The sequence below is a fragment of the Cyprinodon variegatus genome, unplaced genomic scaffold, assembly GCF_000732505.1.
Source record: "Cyprinodon variegatus isolate N-32 unplaced genomic scaffold, C_variegatus-1.0 Scaffold470, whole genome shotgun sequence".
Lineage (NCBI taxonomy): Eukaryota > Metazoa > Chordata > Actinopteri > Cyprinodontiformes > Cyprinodontidae > Cyprinodon > Cyprinodon variegatus.
Window position 1 is genome coordinate 296,067 of NW_015150923.1, and position 17,697 is coordinate 313,763.

Sequence of the window (17,697 nt, forward strand, 5' to 3'; positions counted from 1 at the left end):
CTGACTTGACAGAATATATCCCAATTGCCCCATCCTGGAGCCAGCGTTACTGTTGCCACGGTTACACTTGTTCCTTGATGTCTGAACTTGCAAAAGGGTCATAGGTGAAAGGTCAAAGCAATGTTCATAGAGACATGACCTTTGTGGCGTTTTGTTTTCAGAAAGGTTTTAACACAAACTTTCTAACATTTTAACTTCAAGGGACAACATGTTGACTAAGCCAAAATCCATGCACAGCACTGAAGCACCTTTGCAATAATTTATACTCCATGAATTCTCTCATGACACACCTGCCCCTATCTGACAGATAATTTGCTGCCTGCTACCACTTGTATCCTGCAGTTCATGGACTTTGATGACCCAGCTTTGACCCTAAAGCATTGTGTTTCCTTATTTGTCTTAAACAGAGCAAGCAAGCTGCTCCTCCTCTGAAAAGGAGACGCACTTTCCATGCTTGCAAAATCACTGCACCCTTACAGCGCTACTGTAAATGTAATCTGTCCTTGGTTCCTTTTTTTTTGGTTAAAATTGTTGTGGTTTATTCAAATGATCCTGCTACATATTGCATCTACTGTTTTAACAGGCCACATGCCTGAGGATATACCGCCCCTTTCCTCAAAGGACTAAATAAGTGTGCACAGTAGCATGGCCATGTCCAAACTTGGAAGTCAAAAAGCAGCAAAAATGTTTCTCTCAATTCTAAATATATCTATTAAACTATGGGGATGGTGAATCACTCTGAATACTGTCCCAATCGTGGTGCATCATTGTGGTGGCATTATTCAGACATTCCATTTCCTTAAACACAGGCCTGAGGCACTTAAAAAATGTTAAGGAAACTAAAGGGAATATATTTTTTAAAAGTGCTTCATCATGTGTTTACTCTGCCCCAGTAAAGGTTTAAGTCTACTAATGCAGATGTGCTAGAAAATGCAAATACACTTTGCTATATTTCTAGCCATAATAAATAAAAATAAAGAACCTTCGATCCTTTGGTGTAAAATTTAACTTCTAATTACTGTATTAAGCATATCTGAGTTTTGTAAGGCTTTGCTGCCACATTCTCAGTAGAGGCATCAAAGAAGCAAGTAGCAACTTCACTGGTGCAACAACAGTTTTTTTTTCTGTTAGTTTGGGTAAAAGTTTGCCTTACTAATGAGAATTTGTGAAAAAATGAGCAGATTAATTACTGAATTTGATCTTGCTTAAAAAAAAAAAAAAGAAACCTCTTAGAGAATTTGGAGTTAACAGAGATAAGGCATGCATGAAACGGCCACATGTGTTTACTTATTTTTAAAAAGCCCCGACTTGTTATCAGGGCTGGGCAGGACTTTGGGCTCACACATCTTGTTATTGTGAAGTCTTTCTTGTCTTGAGGAGCTGAGGATACGAGTGTTGATGGTTAATGGACATAATGGTTTGTGTGTGTGTTTGGGGGGTGAGGGGGGGTGTTCATGTGTGTGATGGGGCTCAAACCCTGCTGGTAAATCCCCCCAGCAAAGGCACAGGCTGATGCCTGGATGGATGCCAGAAGTTCTGGACTAATATTCCTAACAATGTTCATGCTCCCACGATAGCTACAGAACAAAAAAAACTGTGGAGTTGTGCCAGCTTTTGTCCCTCAACCTCTTTTTCTCCTCTTTCTACATCTCCTGAGCCTTGGAAGTGTTTTTTTTTTCCTTTAGCAAAAGATCGAGTTTATAATCGTATTTCTGTGTGGTATGTGTTCATGCACGTTGTCCTTTGAGTTTTAAGTCTATCAAGGTTCCAGAGTTCAGTCACACTACAACGCGAATCAAGGTGGACCTAAAAGTTTTTTCAATACTGCAAAAAAAAAAAGAACATTTAGAAAAATGTGGTTGACTGATCTGTTTTGTCCCTATATTTTAATACAGCTTCAATCCCAGGTTAGATTTTTTTTTATAGCTCTAAAGCTTAAGTATGCGTACTACATAGAATGCACCTGTACAGTAATGATAACATTAAAGTTGACAAAATGATAGCTTAACAATACATCAGTCACATGTACCAGTTCTAAAGTGTATGAGTGTACTAATATAGCTAGTTTAGTTTCTGTTGCTGTCTGTTACGTCGACAAAGGCTGCTGGTGGTACCGTATATATACACTTTCATTGACTCAAAATCCAAACGCTTACTACACTCTCAGTGCAGCAACAATCCCAAACATCTGTTTTAATGACTTGTGTTAATATCCACTTTAACAGCTTTGTGAGACACGGTATCCAAAAAAAGTAGATACACCTTTCACGTTTTTGTAAAACTATTTTTTATATCGTTTGGCAGTTTGATATTTCTACTTAAGGCTTAACCTTTATATATTACCAGTGTGGATAATGTGTGTTGGGGACAACAAATTATGTTAATAGCTGTACAGTGACATTGTTTCAAAGTGTCATATCTTTAGTGTAATACAAATTTTTTGTAAACATTTGACAAACAGTTGTGAACGTTTGCCCTTTTGTGAGATAATTACTGAAAATCCCCTAATGCTACTTGTTTGTTTTCTAGCTCTTCAAGAGTAGGACTAAATGTTAGATCCTGGAATATTTTGCCTTCAAGCAAACTGAGGATTATTTCAACAATTTTCAAGTTCACTGTGATCTGACAAACACTAACCAAAGGCGAGAGAACTATTACTAATACACTTACAGAAAATTACTTCAGAAAATCTAGTATCCTCTTAAGTTTCAAAATATCCCCCTTTAAACTTCAGAAATCTCTAATATGTGATCATTACCCATATCTGCCATCTTTTTCAACTTGTCTGCCATTTACTTTCTGATATACAGTTTCCCAAGGCAAATCATAGCCAGTCTCAGATGTCTTGCAGTTCCTAAATTTTCAGCCTGATTCAAGTGTGCCTTGTGTACTCATCTGACCTGACCACTGATCCCTTAATGGTAATTCTTTCCCAGACTTTTATTGAATATGGCCTTTGGCTCACTTCAAAGCACACCAGTGGAAAACCAGTGTTTTATGGCACTATATATATATTCTGCAAGCTTCCACGTGAAGAGAAGGGAGACATAGAGAATCAAGAATGAGCTCTTTTCTTCTCATTGCTCTATATAGCACCAAATTATATCCTTAACATTTATCTGAAAATGTTGTGGATATGTGTGACCCTATCCATAGGATGATAAACATAGATGTGTGAGGTTATGTGAGTAGCGAAGGCACACACCTCCCTTAGCCATGTAGATTGTTCCCCTGATGGACGAATACATCACATCCCCCAAGCTCCAAAAAACTGATGATCCTGTCACCCCAAAATCCCCTTTGTAGCCTTACCATCAGGAATCACAATAAATAACAATGACATCACCCCATTCTTATCTATGGGACGTCCCATGCTGATCGATAGCATGGCTCCTGCAGTGTAAATAGCTTCTAATGCCCCATCTTCCCCTTCAAATAGGTCTACATTATTTATGATGGCTGTTAGGTTACCAGTCCAGGACACAATTTATTTGGTCCCACCCTTGCTTCTATTATACCATTGCCTTTGAGTCTTGATGGGAGATCTGGGGAAGCAGTCATTGTGCAGAAGAGTAAATACACATGGCTGTGTTCTCAGAGGGCACTTAAACTCCTAGAGGTCCAAAATCATCACTGGGGATGAAGCTGCAGGAGGAAGGAGGAGGGATAGACGATGGAGGAGAAAAAAAAATTAAGGAGGAGTGGACTTGAGTGTTGCCTGGTCCCACCCAGTGGTAACGATAGACCATCCGTTACTCAGATGACAGTGAGAGTGGCAGGCCTATTTGTGCGGCTGCTGGCGCGCTGTGACGGATTGGACAGACGGAACGGTTGGAGGTTGCGTGAATGTGACAGGCCGCATTTCCATTTGGGTGAAAAATCTGGCCAATGTGGGTAACATGGATGAGGGGGAAAGGGGCGACAAGGGCTGGCCATGGCCCAGCATGTCTGCTGTTTACATTTTAACAGGTCAGAGTCCCGTTTAGCATACGTATCTATATATTCTAACTCTTTCCCACCATCTCTTTTTGTCATACAAATACATCTGTAGAATAAGCTTGTTATTCCAATAAAATCAGACAAAAAGAAACATACGGATACTTTGCAGAATTTCATTTTGTTGAAATTCCAGTTCCTTTATAACAAGCAGGGATTACATTTTCCATTCATATTTACAAAGCGTGCTTTGCTTGTGTTGGATTTTTAACTCTTGCTGCAGATTGGTTTTCAGGTCTAGAATTTTGCTGGGTCATTCTATTTCAGCTTTGCCTGGATCTTTTATTTTATATGCCTTTGAAAAATTAAACCTCTGCCCGGTGTCAAGACAACTGCACTTTTACCAGGTGGCAGGGAGTGTTGGCCTAGTGAGCAGTGCGCTTGTGTTCTGAGAAGGATGCAAGTACCTAGTTCGATCCTCACAGCATCCACCGTGGGTTCCTGAGCAAAACCCTTAACCCCACACTGCTCCCTGGGCACCACACAATGGCAGCCCACTGCTCCCCAAGAGGATGAGTTAAATGCAGAGATAAATTTCTCCAATCTAAGATCAATAAAGTTAAATTTTTATAATTCATCCTCCTGCCGGTTCTAACCAGGTTCCCCAACATCTTTACAGCATGATGTTTCCAACAACATTGTTTCAGTAAAAATGGTTTATTCATCAGTTTAACATAAATGCCAATGTGTTTCGCATGTATAACAAAAAGTTCAGTGTTGCTCATATGTGACTAGATGTTTTTACACATTTTCTACACCCTCTAAATGATTGTTCTCTAGCAAAGGTTGAAGACTGCAAAACGTACCTCCTTTACATTGGGTTTAATTTTGTCTTTTGTCTTCAAATGATTTCCAACTGGTGGAACTAATATTTGTACTGATGTCAGATTCTGCTACCTGAAGTATTCCTCTATGCTGCTCATGCACACCTACCTCATTGATCTGTGTGGTGTGCTCCTTAGTCTTCCTAATATTTTCTCTAGTAATGCTCTCTAATTGAGAAGACCTTTGTGGAACTTTTGTGTACACTATATATAAATTATGTTAATGCCCTGGATTTTATTAGGACTATTAAAATATATGTGGCAAGGCACTGTAGATGGTAACTTTTAAATATATAGTCATTTCATATTCATGAAATATTGAACTGGGAATAAATCCAGACAAAAAAAAATGCACAAAGACTATTTTTGAACTATATTGAAATGTGGTACATCAAGTAGGCTGTAGATGTTTCTCAAAAATCTCTAAAAAAAAAGCACATTCACCATTAAATTTAACAAAAACAAAAGGCTGCATAATAAAAGCCATGTGAAAACCATTATGGTTAAAAGGTTTGGATTTGAAGACTTATTTAAGGGTGGAAAGACACAATTATTGGCTGCGTTGGACAGTTAGGTAGAAGTCAAGAATTGAGAGTGAGAAAAGTGTTATTCCTCTAGCACAATCCAGAGACTTGTGTGTGTGTCTGTTCAGTCCGAGGAATGTTCATCCTCACGCCTCATTGGTGTTTTCATCGGTGCACACAGATCGAGCATTGGAGATGGGACACCCTAGATTTACGGGCCATGTCAGAAGCTTCACATCCTCAGGCCCCCTGGGGACCATCTCCTGTCTTGATCTTGGCCTGCAAGGAAAACAGCCGTCTCTCACAGCCTGACAGTGAGGTGGAGCCATCCAAACACTCTGGGAGGAAGGAGACTGGTGGAAAAGAAGGAATGTAAAGGAAGGAGGGAGGAAGGGAGGCCACCTTTGGCTAAGGCCACAGCAGCTCTGGCAGTCTTAAGTCTTTAAATTAAGGTCAGGCTCATACAAAACTCAGACTTCACAACTTTATTCTCACTAGGTGATTTCAATCATAGGTTGCCATGGTGACTTATTTCATATACACAAACAGCGGGTGATCTGATTGTTTCCTGTGTTAAACAGGTGTTTACATGTACTTAGCAGTGGATTAGTCATATCGCTTTACAGCTTATGCAATGATGTTCAAGTATATATGGAAACTCCTTTCTTTTTACTTCCCTAGCATCACTTATGAACTTCAGAGCTCACAAAAAAGCAACAATGCTTGTTCTCTAAAGCCTACAACAGCCTTTTGTCCCCTGCAGGAACAAGTAGCTGTTGAGGAAATGGAGAATGGTGCCAGCCTGATGATTTATGGCTCTGTGTCCTGGGTGGCAGTTGGACCAGGTCCCACTGTCACTATGAACAGAGAGAAGCATGGCATGGTCCGATCACAGGCTGCCAAAGTTCCACAGACATTACAATGCATGTCATAAAGTGGTTTGGAGCGAAGGGTGACTGCAATAAACTGGTCTGAAGAAGTAAAACAATTATTGAGAAGAGAAAATGCTCCCAGATTCTTCCTTGGCTTGCTTTCCCTTTGGGCTCTCGTTGTGCTTAGAAAACAGTTTATTACCCAGCAGAGAAGTTGATTCTGGAAGTTTGGTTTAATCCGTTTGAAGACACTAACTCGTTAGGACTTCACAGAGCGAGAGACAACAATTAGTAAGTTGGAGATGTCAGAAACGGCCGCAGAGGTCTGTAGAGAGAAATCCCTTGTGACAGATTGGTGTTGACATTACAGGCAGATGAGGAGGAGGCAACCAACTCCCAGAGAGCAGTGTCTATGTTAACCTTCATCTGTGAGCTCCCATGAACAAAGTTCCCTCAAAGACTACCTGCTGTAGCCTAGGCAATCCTATTACGGAGTGCTGCGGGACACTTGAGAACACTCCATCTAGAGATCTGTCTCGTTCAGAAATAGAACATCAAGTTCCCACTCCAACTTTTTACTCATTCCTCATCATTCTATGACATTGTTTTCTCTCTACTCCTCGTTCTTTTTTTTGCTTTTATTCCTACTTTGCCAATCAGTCTGGTTTTATCTGGTCTTCCCTGTTGTATCTTCTTGGTTTTCATCCTTTATAGCCGATGTCCTTTTTCTCAAACCAATCTTAGGATAAATATTATTCTAAGTACATTTACTCCCATACCACTTCTAAGAAAGAAACAGCAAAGATATCTATTTTTGCCATGAATGCACACATGTGGTATGTAGTGTGGGTTCAACATGTCAAACATGTAATCAATATGGGGCTTTTATTTTATTTTACTGTAACTTTTTTTTTTAATGCAACATATTAACAACACATGTTCAGGGATTTTGAAAAGTTCCAATCATCTACAAAATGTTACACACAGGGTTAAACTGTCTATGCAGCCAAACTGATATTTGGTTGAATGTCCTTTAGCAAACTGTGAAGAAACTGCACACTTTCTGTAAGCATCAACTAGATCTGGGTGGCTGAAACAATATTCCTATTAGATATAATAAAACCTTATGACTGATTGGTTTTCTGGCATTTATTTGGCTTCTAATTATAGTTCAATCTTTTGAGTTCAGATTAATGCCTTTTAGTTTTTTTTTATCTTTAATCTGATAAAAGATATAGGTTGGAATGTTTAAATGTATGGCATCACTGTCCTGCTAAACAATAATAATTTCAAATTTTTATTTCAACCATCTGTTCTTTTGATGTGAAGTTAATTTGGTGGTAACGCTCCCTTTCCAGATATACTCTATTTTTTTTTTAATATTACACTCACTTTGCACAATGCATTAGCTCTGTTCGCAGAGAAAAAACTCAGCATAATGCTACCACCACCATGCTTGAATACTATTAAAGTACTTTTTGGTTTAAACTTGAGTTTCAATATGACAATCATAGGCTCAATGTTATCTTGTTTGACCATTAAAAAAATATTTAGATGACATTTTATTTGTCCAAGTAAAATCTAAAAAAAAATCTATATATCTATACCCGAGATAAATGCGTGTCAACTTCTAAACTGGAACAGTGGCTCAGACTGTCATCATAAAACCTTAAAATCCTTCAATGTCTTGCTAAAGCTTTTTGCTTTAAATATAAACCTATGAATAAACCGATGCAGGTACAAATGTTTCCTGTACTCTAAAGAAAACAATATGATGTGTGATTTTTCTAAATTAAATCATGTTTATCCTGAATATAATTAAACACTCCCCACAGTTATTAAGTCGTGACAGAAACTGATGGACTACATTATTATTATGCATCCTGTGAAGGCAATTAAAAAACACTTATTGACTGGGATGTGATCCGAGGTTATTACCAACATAATTAACCCCATTAAACATGAGAGCCAGAGTAATGTAAAATGTGACCTTCAGTGAGTGCACAAAATATTAACAAATACACTGTTCACTGAGGGGCACTTAGTATTACATAGGGCACAACAGAAAATTTCAACTTTCAGTTTAACAGCATACAAATCACACTCAACAATGAGGTTAAAACTACTACAGTCATACATGATGTATAAAGCTTTCTTCTTAAGGGGACTTTACAATCATCCTACCCTCAGTAATAAGTTCATAATTTTCTGGTAAAAACTGTATTTCCCACAGAAACCTAGTCTGAGGAGTGCTAATGTAGCTGCAGTGATACAAAAAAATGATCACCACTTGAAAAATTGCATTGAAGGGGGTATGGTCAGTGCCACAGTGGGTAGCAATGCTGCCTTGCAGCAAAAAGGTTTCAGGTTTGATTCCCGGGCCAGGTAGTAACACTTTGAAATGCAAGAAGAAAAAAATAAGAGAAAAACTGGGTGTGGAATTTATCATTAAACTGAAGCAGTCTGTTAAAGTTTTAAGACCATATCTAAGCAAACAATAAATGTATGAATAAATAAATATAAAAGGAATAGCTACACCATTCTTGTTAATCACCTCCCTAGCATGCTTTATGCTACAGTTTCTGACAGGCTAAAGGAAAGTTTCTCCAACTGGTAAAGATGGCTTTCCAGAGGTAATCCATAAGGACTATTAAGCATGTTTAACCATTATTAGAGAAAAATTTAACTGTGATGAATTGAGAAAGAGAAGGTGTCAATGTATTTCATATTTTCTTTTAATAAGAATTATGTAAAGCATTAAATATTACATAACAATCTTTTGTCAGATAGCATTTTTTTTCTACAGAAGTATCTCTTGTGTTTCTACACTAGTTTATGCCCTCATCTAGAGGGAACAGGCAGGCCATGATCACATCATTGATTTTTTGATGCCAGATGAGTGTGCAGGCCACTATCATATTGCTAAAATTAAGGCATTATGACCTAACAGAATAAAGTTGAGGTTAAGACCTCATTACTGGCATCCTGGTCTCTGCTTTTACTCTCCTCCGACCTGGAAGCTCCTAGTTCTGGTTTTGGACCTGATTGTTTCTAATTGGAGCCACGATCCAGGCGGCGTGGGAAAGAGGTACTGTGTTACTATGATGAATATTACTTGGTATGTGTTTAACCCAGTAATAAGGTCTCAAGCCATGCCACAGCACCCTGTTTCTCTTTAAACTTCTGGCAAAGAGACACAATACAAATATGACTCCAGAATGATGTGACGCAAGGTACACATACAGGGATAGGCTTTATGCTATGGATAGAGCCATCCATATGGAATTCAACCCTAAACACATAGATGGATGAGGGTAAAAGGAAAGATCTGCCTGAGGCTAACGGGACAGTGCCTGTTTGCACTGCTCTGACCACAGACAAAGAGAAAAGCGGTTTTGTAAGGTAATATTAGCTCTTGATTATTTGCGTTAACCAGCGCTCAGATTTACTGCCTCAGTAATGTGATCTGGCTGGTAGTTAAGCACAAGCAGCAAAAGGGGCAGCAAAGCCAGGACAAAGCGGCCTTTCCCCTCTCTGTTTCCTCAAACCAGACCAATAAAAATCTCTTAGCTCTGCCCCGAGAGGTGTTCTCTGCCACTTTCTGACCTGCCCCATTGGGAAGACATTTGGAAACAATCAGCAGTATGTTTTAAGAGAAGGCCCTTCCCCTATCAATCCCCCTAGATAAGGTATCTATTAGCTGGAATCTCTGGGCAGACACACGGAATTCATCACCTCTGTTTCCTGAAAGCTGTTTAGGGGTCCCCCATTTTCACCCCAGCATAAGCAGAGAGCAGGGGGCAAAGTGTGAGTGGGTTGCCATATGCTTATGGGAAGAAAAAAAAACCCAAACAAACAAATAACTGTGGTTTACCACTTTTTTTTTTTTTTTTTTTATTTTTTTTTTGCTGTTTCGAGGAAGCAGGATTTGTTTTGAATTCATTAAATATATTTATTTAATTATTTGCTTGATTAGTTACTGAGCAAAGTGCTAGTGCTGATTTACTCGCTTGCTTACTTGAATACGAACTCACCTGTTCCCTTATTAATTAGGACTTTTCTCTTCATTATCTGGATTCCCATTATACTTACTGACAGTTAAAAAGTTTGGAGTATTTCCCAAAGTAGTTTCATTGCTTGCCACAATTGCCACATATCTTCCACTTTTTACTGGTCAGCTATTTTTGACACATTGCATAAACATTCCACCATAAATAAAGCATAGCTTAAAACATTTCTTGAAAAGTGATAGATGAAGATGGCATGCATGCCCATGATGTGTATGCAAACTTCTGACCTGATCCAACTCTGATAATACCTCAAGATATTTTGTTTATTGATAATGCATTTTGCTGTAAGAGTAGAACAATTTTTTAACAAAAAACTTCTCTTTAGATGTTTGGTTTGAGACATTTTGAAATATAAAAGTTAACTCTTGGAAAATGTATTTCTATTAAATTGTAAACCACAGGATTCTATGCAGTCATTTCTCCTTTCATTATTCTCTTTAGACCTTCCATGACAGAAAAAAAGTTTTTGTGGAATGAATCAATTTGGTAGTGACTTTGGAGCTTCCTTAGTTTTTCTGAGTATTTCAAAGTCTTTAAACGCTCTGGAAAAATGACGTAAACTGGTAAGGGTAAAGGTTATGAGGCAGGAGCTTTCATGTCCTGACGTGAGTCAGCTCACCTGCAAATAAACTTTAATAAGTAAAGATGTCTAAACCTGTGTCACTGGGTTATTCAGCAGTTCAGCTGTGATGAAATCACCCTCCTTTTCCCTGTTTAATGTTTGTGCTGTTTCTTGAGCTTCTACTCTATATTTAAAAAAAAAGTCATTCAAAAAAGCCGTTGCATTCATTTAAGATCTAATAGGGCCAATAACCTTTGCCCTGCCTGGTCAGACCCCTGAAGAGAGCCCTTTCACCTGGTATTGTGCCGCTGGGTACACCTTTAGACTGGCATGGGCCCCATTCATGCCTCCCTTTGTCCTTCTGCAATTCACTCTGACTTTGTTCAGTTAGTTAAACTAGCTTCCCCTCCCTGCTGAGAACCCAGACACTGGATAAGGGGAGACATGGGGAAGTAAAGAGAAGAAGGTGGAGTATAATGAGGAGAAGAAAATAACAGTTTGTGCTATTTATCATTTGTTTTATAATTGGCTTAAATTAGAAATTTATCTGAACCACATCATACATATTGATGGGAGAATATTTACAATACATCATCTCACATGAGATTATGACGTCAGAAACCCCTCTACACACACAAACAGACAGCCTCAACCCTCAAACAGCACCAACAAACAACAGATTAACCCAAACAGAGGGATTATCAGTCAACTAAGGGCAAGAAGATGGACCCCCAGCTTCTTTTTTGTCTTTGGGGTTTTCAACGGGCATCACTCCCATCTGACAAAATCAAGCTTCAGTCACAGTGGACTAAAACCTCCTCTACCACACACACAAAAGCAGATACACATGACTGAAGGCATTTGTGGAGCAGTTTTAATAAAGCAGAGGTTGTGCACTCTGGTGCACAAAATTAACATTCCTAGGCTGTTTTGGCAGCTTAGCAGGTTAAAACACATAATAAATACACTTACAGTCAATTAGTCAATGTTTCAACTCTGCTGATACAACTCTTTAATAAACTTTACACAAGCTGAAATGCTGTTGATTGCAGTGATGTAATAGTGTATTAAAAAGTACACATCTGAATGGGAGTAAAGCTTCACTTATTCCTATCAATTGACATGAGCTTGTTGAAAAGCCAATTTATCTGATTAGTTCTGAGGAAAAGGGGGGAATAAAAGCGAGGACACTTATTGTTTGAGGAAAAACTGTAACAAAATATAGCTCATAGTGGACTGAATTGTATTTTTTTTGTATGTATACTTTTGAAACTATGCTCTGGATCCAACAAATTGTGTTATACTAAATTATATTGAACTGTGTTTTCTATTGCATTGACAACAGAGCAAAGTTACACCAACTGTTACAGACATATCCTTCAAATGTATTGCAGCTTTCTATGGGAAATTTAGAATTTGAAAGGGAATGAAAATGTTAGAAAATGTTCATAAATATCCAACTGCTGTTCCTCGGTTCCTCAAATGTATAGAAACAGGTTTACCCTCATAAAGACATCAAACAAAAGAATAAAATATTGCAAGTCGTAAACCAGATCAACTAAATATTATGATGAAAAAGCTTTGAGATATTAAGGTAAATACAATAAAGTGATGGTATTACCAAATACATGTATCCTGTACAGATCTGTTCCCAAAAACATTGAAAATGTACAATCTGTGTTGTGATTCAGTGGGTATCGATGACAACAAATGGTTTATTATGAACTGCTCCTTCATCATTACCCACTAACTCTCATTGGGCTGTACTCACGAGTTCCCACAGTGTTGTCTGTGCGGCTGCTGTGTTCCTGTGCCAAAGTCCATTGGACAACAGGCATTCATTGGGTCTTTGTAGTTGCAAGACTTTTCCACTTTGAATTTCTGAAAAGTGTATGTCAGTCTGTATGTGTGAAAAAGTGAGGATGTGTGTCCATTCAAGGACTGTGTGAGTGACAGAGAGGTTCATCCCTATTGCCCGTCTTTCTAAGCTCTGCTGTGGGCAGGACCATCTACGCTGACAGAGAACGGGGAGGTAGAGGCGTCTGAAGGATTAGAGATGAGGGGCTTTTGGCCAGGACTGAGACTAGCTCTTTCTTCCAGTGACAGAGAGAGGTGACGGGCCGTCAGCGTACAGGGGACAGGCGGACAGCCAGCCAGAGACATCTGCATTCATTTGGGACAGCGGCTTATCCGTGCACAAAAGTACGCCTACTAGAAACGCCCACCTTCTACACTCTCACAGTTGGTATTACACATGCATAGGAGACTGTTCCAAATGTTTATGATGACAGGGTCAGCAGCAGTAACGTGGATCAAAACACAATCTGGAGGGTGTTTTCATTAATTAAATGGATAATTTTATCATCATCTAGAGAACAATTGTTGTTTAGTACAAATTTAGAAGTGTGTGTATTCAGTCAGTGGCATTTGAAAAGATAGATCTCCTCCTGGCCCAACATCTGCCACTGCACCCGGTCCATCCTCCTATCCGCTCAAGACTAGGAGGTCGAGAAGACAGCCTGAGCCAGAATGCGTCCAGCCCAGCCAACTAATCCTCTACACCCATTCACAGTCAGTGCTAATCTCCTTCACCACCTCCCTACCGCTATTACCACCAACACTATCGCCTCAACCTCTGCTTCTCACTCAAGAGGTGCACAAAGACCCTGAGCTCTCCTGTCCCACCAACCCACCCCTACTCATATGCCTAACCTGCCCCACCCATTGCCCCCTTACAGCAGGAGGCACCCAGCTTTCTAAACCCATCCCATGGGGCTACGAGTTTGGAGTGAACCCAAATAGTCATTCAGTGCCGGATAACTCTCTCCTGGACACAGACTCCCCGTCCCATTGTTGCTGCTGCTTGAGAAGAGGATAGACACAAATGGAGTTTGAATTTCAATATGCCTCAAAGACTCTGAAAGAGAGAGGGACAGCAGAATATGGACTGGAGGGCATCCAGGCATTAAAAACGATTTAAAGAAGGCTAAGCAGAAGCACATGCAAATATGCTAGCTGGTGCAGGCCACCTCATCCTCACCCTAACGCACTGAAGATTAGAGCTACATTTGATGCTTCTGGTTCTTTTTGCTTTTTTTTTTACTTTTTTTTAATGAAATAAAAAAAGAATGGTAATTGTGTCAATCCCTGGAGCTACTATATTTCTAGAGCATCATAAAATTAAAGTATTTATGGCACTTATAAGTTTAAATGTAGCATAATTTTCTTTATTAGCTTTTTTTTCCCTCTTCTCTGTACTTAGTTTATGTTCCGGGATCACATCTATAATCAATTTAGCATTATAGACTTTTTCATGAAATATGTCTTTCATCAAAGCTTGGTTGTGCCCCAACAGCTTTTTTCCATACCTAGCAAAACTTTAAATTAAAATCAAGTCCAGTGAATTTGATGGTTAGCCTGGAATTTTAAATAACTTATTTTTAAATCACACTTTCTGGACTTTGAGAAATGGGGTTAATTGTCCTGTTTGAATGATATAAAGCTGTAGTTTCCTCACAGACAGCATTAAAATCTTGCCCTCAACACCCTGCAGCTTTACTTTGTCCTATTGTGTGACCTAGGAAAACAGACATCAACTGTGATGAAACTGCATATTCTTTGCTCTTTCTCATTTGAGTCACTAGTTTGTCCTATGTATCCAAGGGAAAGAGTTTTAACCCAACTTTAAAAACTGTTTTCCTTAAGACTAATCAACTGGGAAAGGTAATCTAAAAGTTACAATAATAGGGGTGCAAATAACTGTGGCACTTATTTTGTTATCAATTATTTTTTCGCTAAGAGACATTTTGAACATTTAAAGACTGACTTTCACGAGACTTCTGAGCCTGTGGGTGCGGGTCGGTGCTCCTGCAGTTGCAAGTGCAGTATTTCCCCCACAGACCACCAGGGCGGCCGAGAATACCTTTGTTCAACCTGAAATGAATCATTTAATCATCCATAACGTTATGGAACACATTAATTAACTGAAAAATGTTGCATAGTGTGCCTTTAAAGTTTGATTATTTTTACAAATGAGTAGACGTATAAAATTCAGGAAAGGATTTATGCAAAAACAATAAATGTTTATTTTATTGTAAGGATTTTAACACATCACTGCAGAGAGAGCTAATATTTTTGGACGGTAATCTATAAATATTAAATATTTAAAAGCTGTGCCCTATCATCTGCTATCTCTCTCCATGTTTAATTTTTGTTGGTATGTAAGATCTCTGGCCTAAAGCTTACAATTTTTAAGCCTACAGTGCTTGATTTATAACAGTTCTGTAGATCCTTTTTAAAAAAAAATTATGATATTAAGGAACATTGTACCTTAACACCTCTGTAAAAATGTAATTGCATCATTAGGTGCAGTAATTTAACTTTTTAAAAATATATTGCAAGTATAATTTCAGGATATCTTTGGACTTTCTTTTAAACTGAAAAAATTATCATAGGCATTTTTTTGTACTAATTGCCACAGATCTTTAACCCTGCTCCTTTAGATCCAGTGCCCTGCATGCTTTAGGTGTCCACAAACCTAATTAATTGAAAGGTTGACTGAAAGGCCTCTTCAGCCCTTCATGGTCTCTAAGGAGATAATGTTCATATTTGATTCAGATATGCTGAAGCAAAAGCAAAACATCTAGATGCAAGGCAGTGGCTACTGAGGACCAGGATTGAAGACCCCGGCATTAAACTGTTTACCCACTGGTGAGATTCTAATTCTATTTAGTGATGTATAGTATCACTTAACAAGCTTTGTAAAATAAAAAAATACACCCCTGTCGAAACACATTCTTATGTTTTAAAAAAGCCCCAAAGCACACATACACTTACTTTCATAACCACAATGCATACAGTCTGTGCTCAGCATTTTATTTCTGCCTACGACAGTGCAGGAGAGCTTGACAGACCCCTTACAGCTGCCTCTCCACCCCTTATTTACAGAAGCTATCTTTCCCATAAGTCACCATTCCAGTATTCATAAAGCATCTTGGATGCCATAACTCACTCGTCCCCTTTATGAATAAAGCTCCTAAATTTATGGTGATGGCTCTGAGGACCGGTGGCCTCCATGGTGACAAACTTCCCTCCGTCTGTCATCACTGGCTCGGGCCGCTCAGGGCACTACATCAAAGGCTCCAGGTGGGCGCTCCACTTTATCGCTCCCAGGCTGGTGACATCACCTAGCTGCGCCACACAGAATTGATGATGAAAGCAAACATATCTGTCTTGACTCACATTTACCAAATCAATTTTGTTTTTACGGACCCTTCACGAGGTTATTGGCATATTGACGTGTTGCAGGCGGGACAGGGGCTGAGCAAGTGCCTACGGACGGTGACGGAGTGGGCATGGGAAAAGGGGGCGGCGGGGGGTGTGTGGAGGGGCGGTTTGCTGGGCCTTAATGGCATTTACCATATTTAATGCAGAGGGATGTCATCACTGAATATCCATTCTGAATAATGTGGCATTTCATCATAAATTCTTTACAACTTATTTACTTAATGGAAAGAGTTATTGCTTGCTGTCAGGGTGGTAATTAAACTCTGTGATACAGTGCTGCCTCGCCAGGATCGCATCTTTCCCCTCAACCCCCCACTACACACACCCACTCACGCACACACCAACCTACAGACACACATGCCCCACATCAAATCCTTTTAAACACATATTATTATTCAGGATCCACATAAATTACAATAGGATTAAAATTCATGGGACCCCATTTTCCAAGTTTTTTTCTTTTTTCCAGGGGAGAAAAAAAATAACTCAGAGGACTTGTTCAAAAAGAAATAAGTCTATTTGGTAAGAAAGGACGATGTTCTATTTTATTCAGCTGGATAAAATACAACATCAGTGTATACTTTTAATAAGAAATATATATATTGTACTGTAACTATCAGCTGAGAATGATAAAGTAGAAAAAGGTTAGGAAGTGCATGGAAATGAGCAAATTAATTTTCATTTCTACTCGGCCAACTCCTGCATAAACTACCCAGGCACTAAAAACAGCATTAAATAGGACTTAAATTGAGTCATCTCCTAATAGAAATGTTTTACTTCTTAGGTTTTCTCAACATAGTCAGCTATTCTTTACGAGTTTTCAAAAGTGCAAAGCACTGAATGTGAACCAACTCCAAAATTAGGACATATGTATTTAGGGAGACTAAGGCTGATACTCAGCCAGCCACCCTCAAACAACTTAATAAAACCAAATAAGCTTGACACTGAAAGGGCAAGCTTCTAACCTCTGACCCTGTCGGATGACCCTGCCTTCGATTTCTTTTTTCAGTGCCTGCTGACCAATACATGATTTGGCAATGGTCGCAGTGCGTCCCTAACCGGCTTTATGGCTTTTTGTTTTAATTGAGCTAAGAGCACAACCTCAAGTCGCTTTCTTTTAGAGCTAGCATTACCTCACAGGGCAAGAAACGACCACAACAGCCTTGTGGTCACTGGAGTAAATGTGAACATGACGACATGGGAGGAAGTCAAAAGAGAACTTATGTGAATGCTACAACTGTATGCTGTCCAAGGGAAACCCCCTTTGTCAGAAGTAAGCTACTGGCAATGCAGAAAAAGCTTGTGGCTGCAGTGTCCGTGTTTCTATTAGCAGTAAATCCTAAACACTGTATTAAAAATAAGCATTTATTTAAACTTTTATATTTGTTTTTCTGCAGAGCTTCTTCAGAGCTCTGGCTTTTTGCTTGCAATATTTAAACAGGAAATGTATTGTGTTCAAAGAAACGGTCTAGGGTAGGATTCAAATCCGATACTTGGATCACTGGCAAGTAGATACCTTTCACTGCATTTAATTCATATCATATACATATATATATATATATA

At 39.0% G+C, this 17,697-nt stretch overlaps 1 protein-coding gene across 12 annotated transcripts in view; it reads right to left on the bottom strand.

Annotated features, from left to right (window-relative positions):
• mecom (MDS1 and EVI1 complex locus) overlaps positions 1 to 17,697 on the bottom strand; it is a 169,509-nt gene that overhangs the window by 87,235 nt on the left and 64,577 nt on the right. The gene's annotated exons all lie outside the window — the stretch shown is intronic.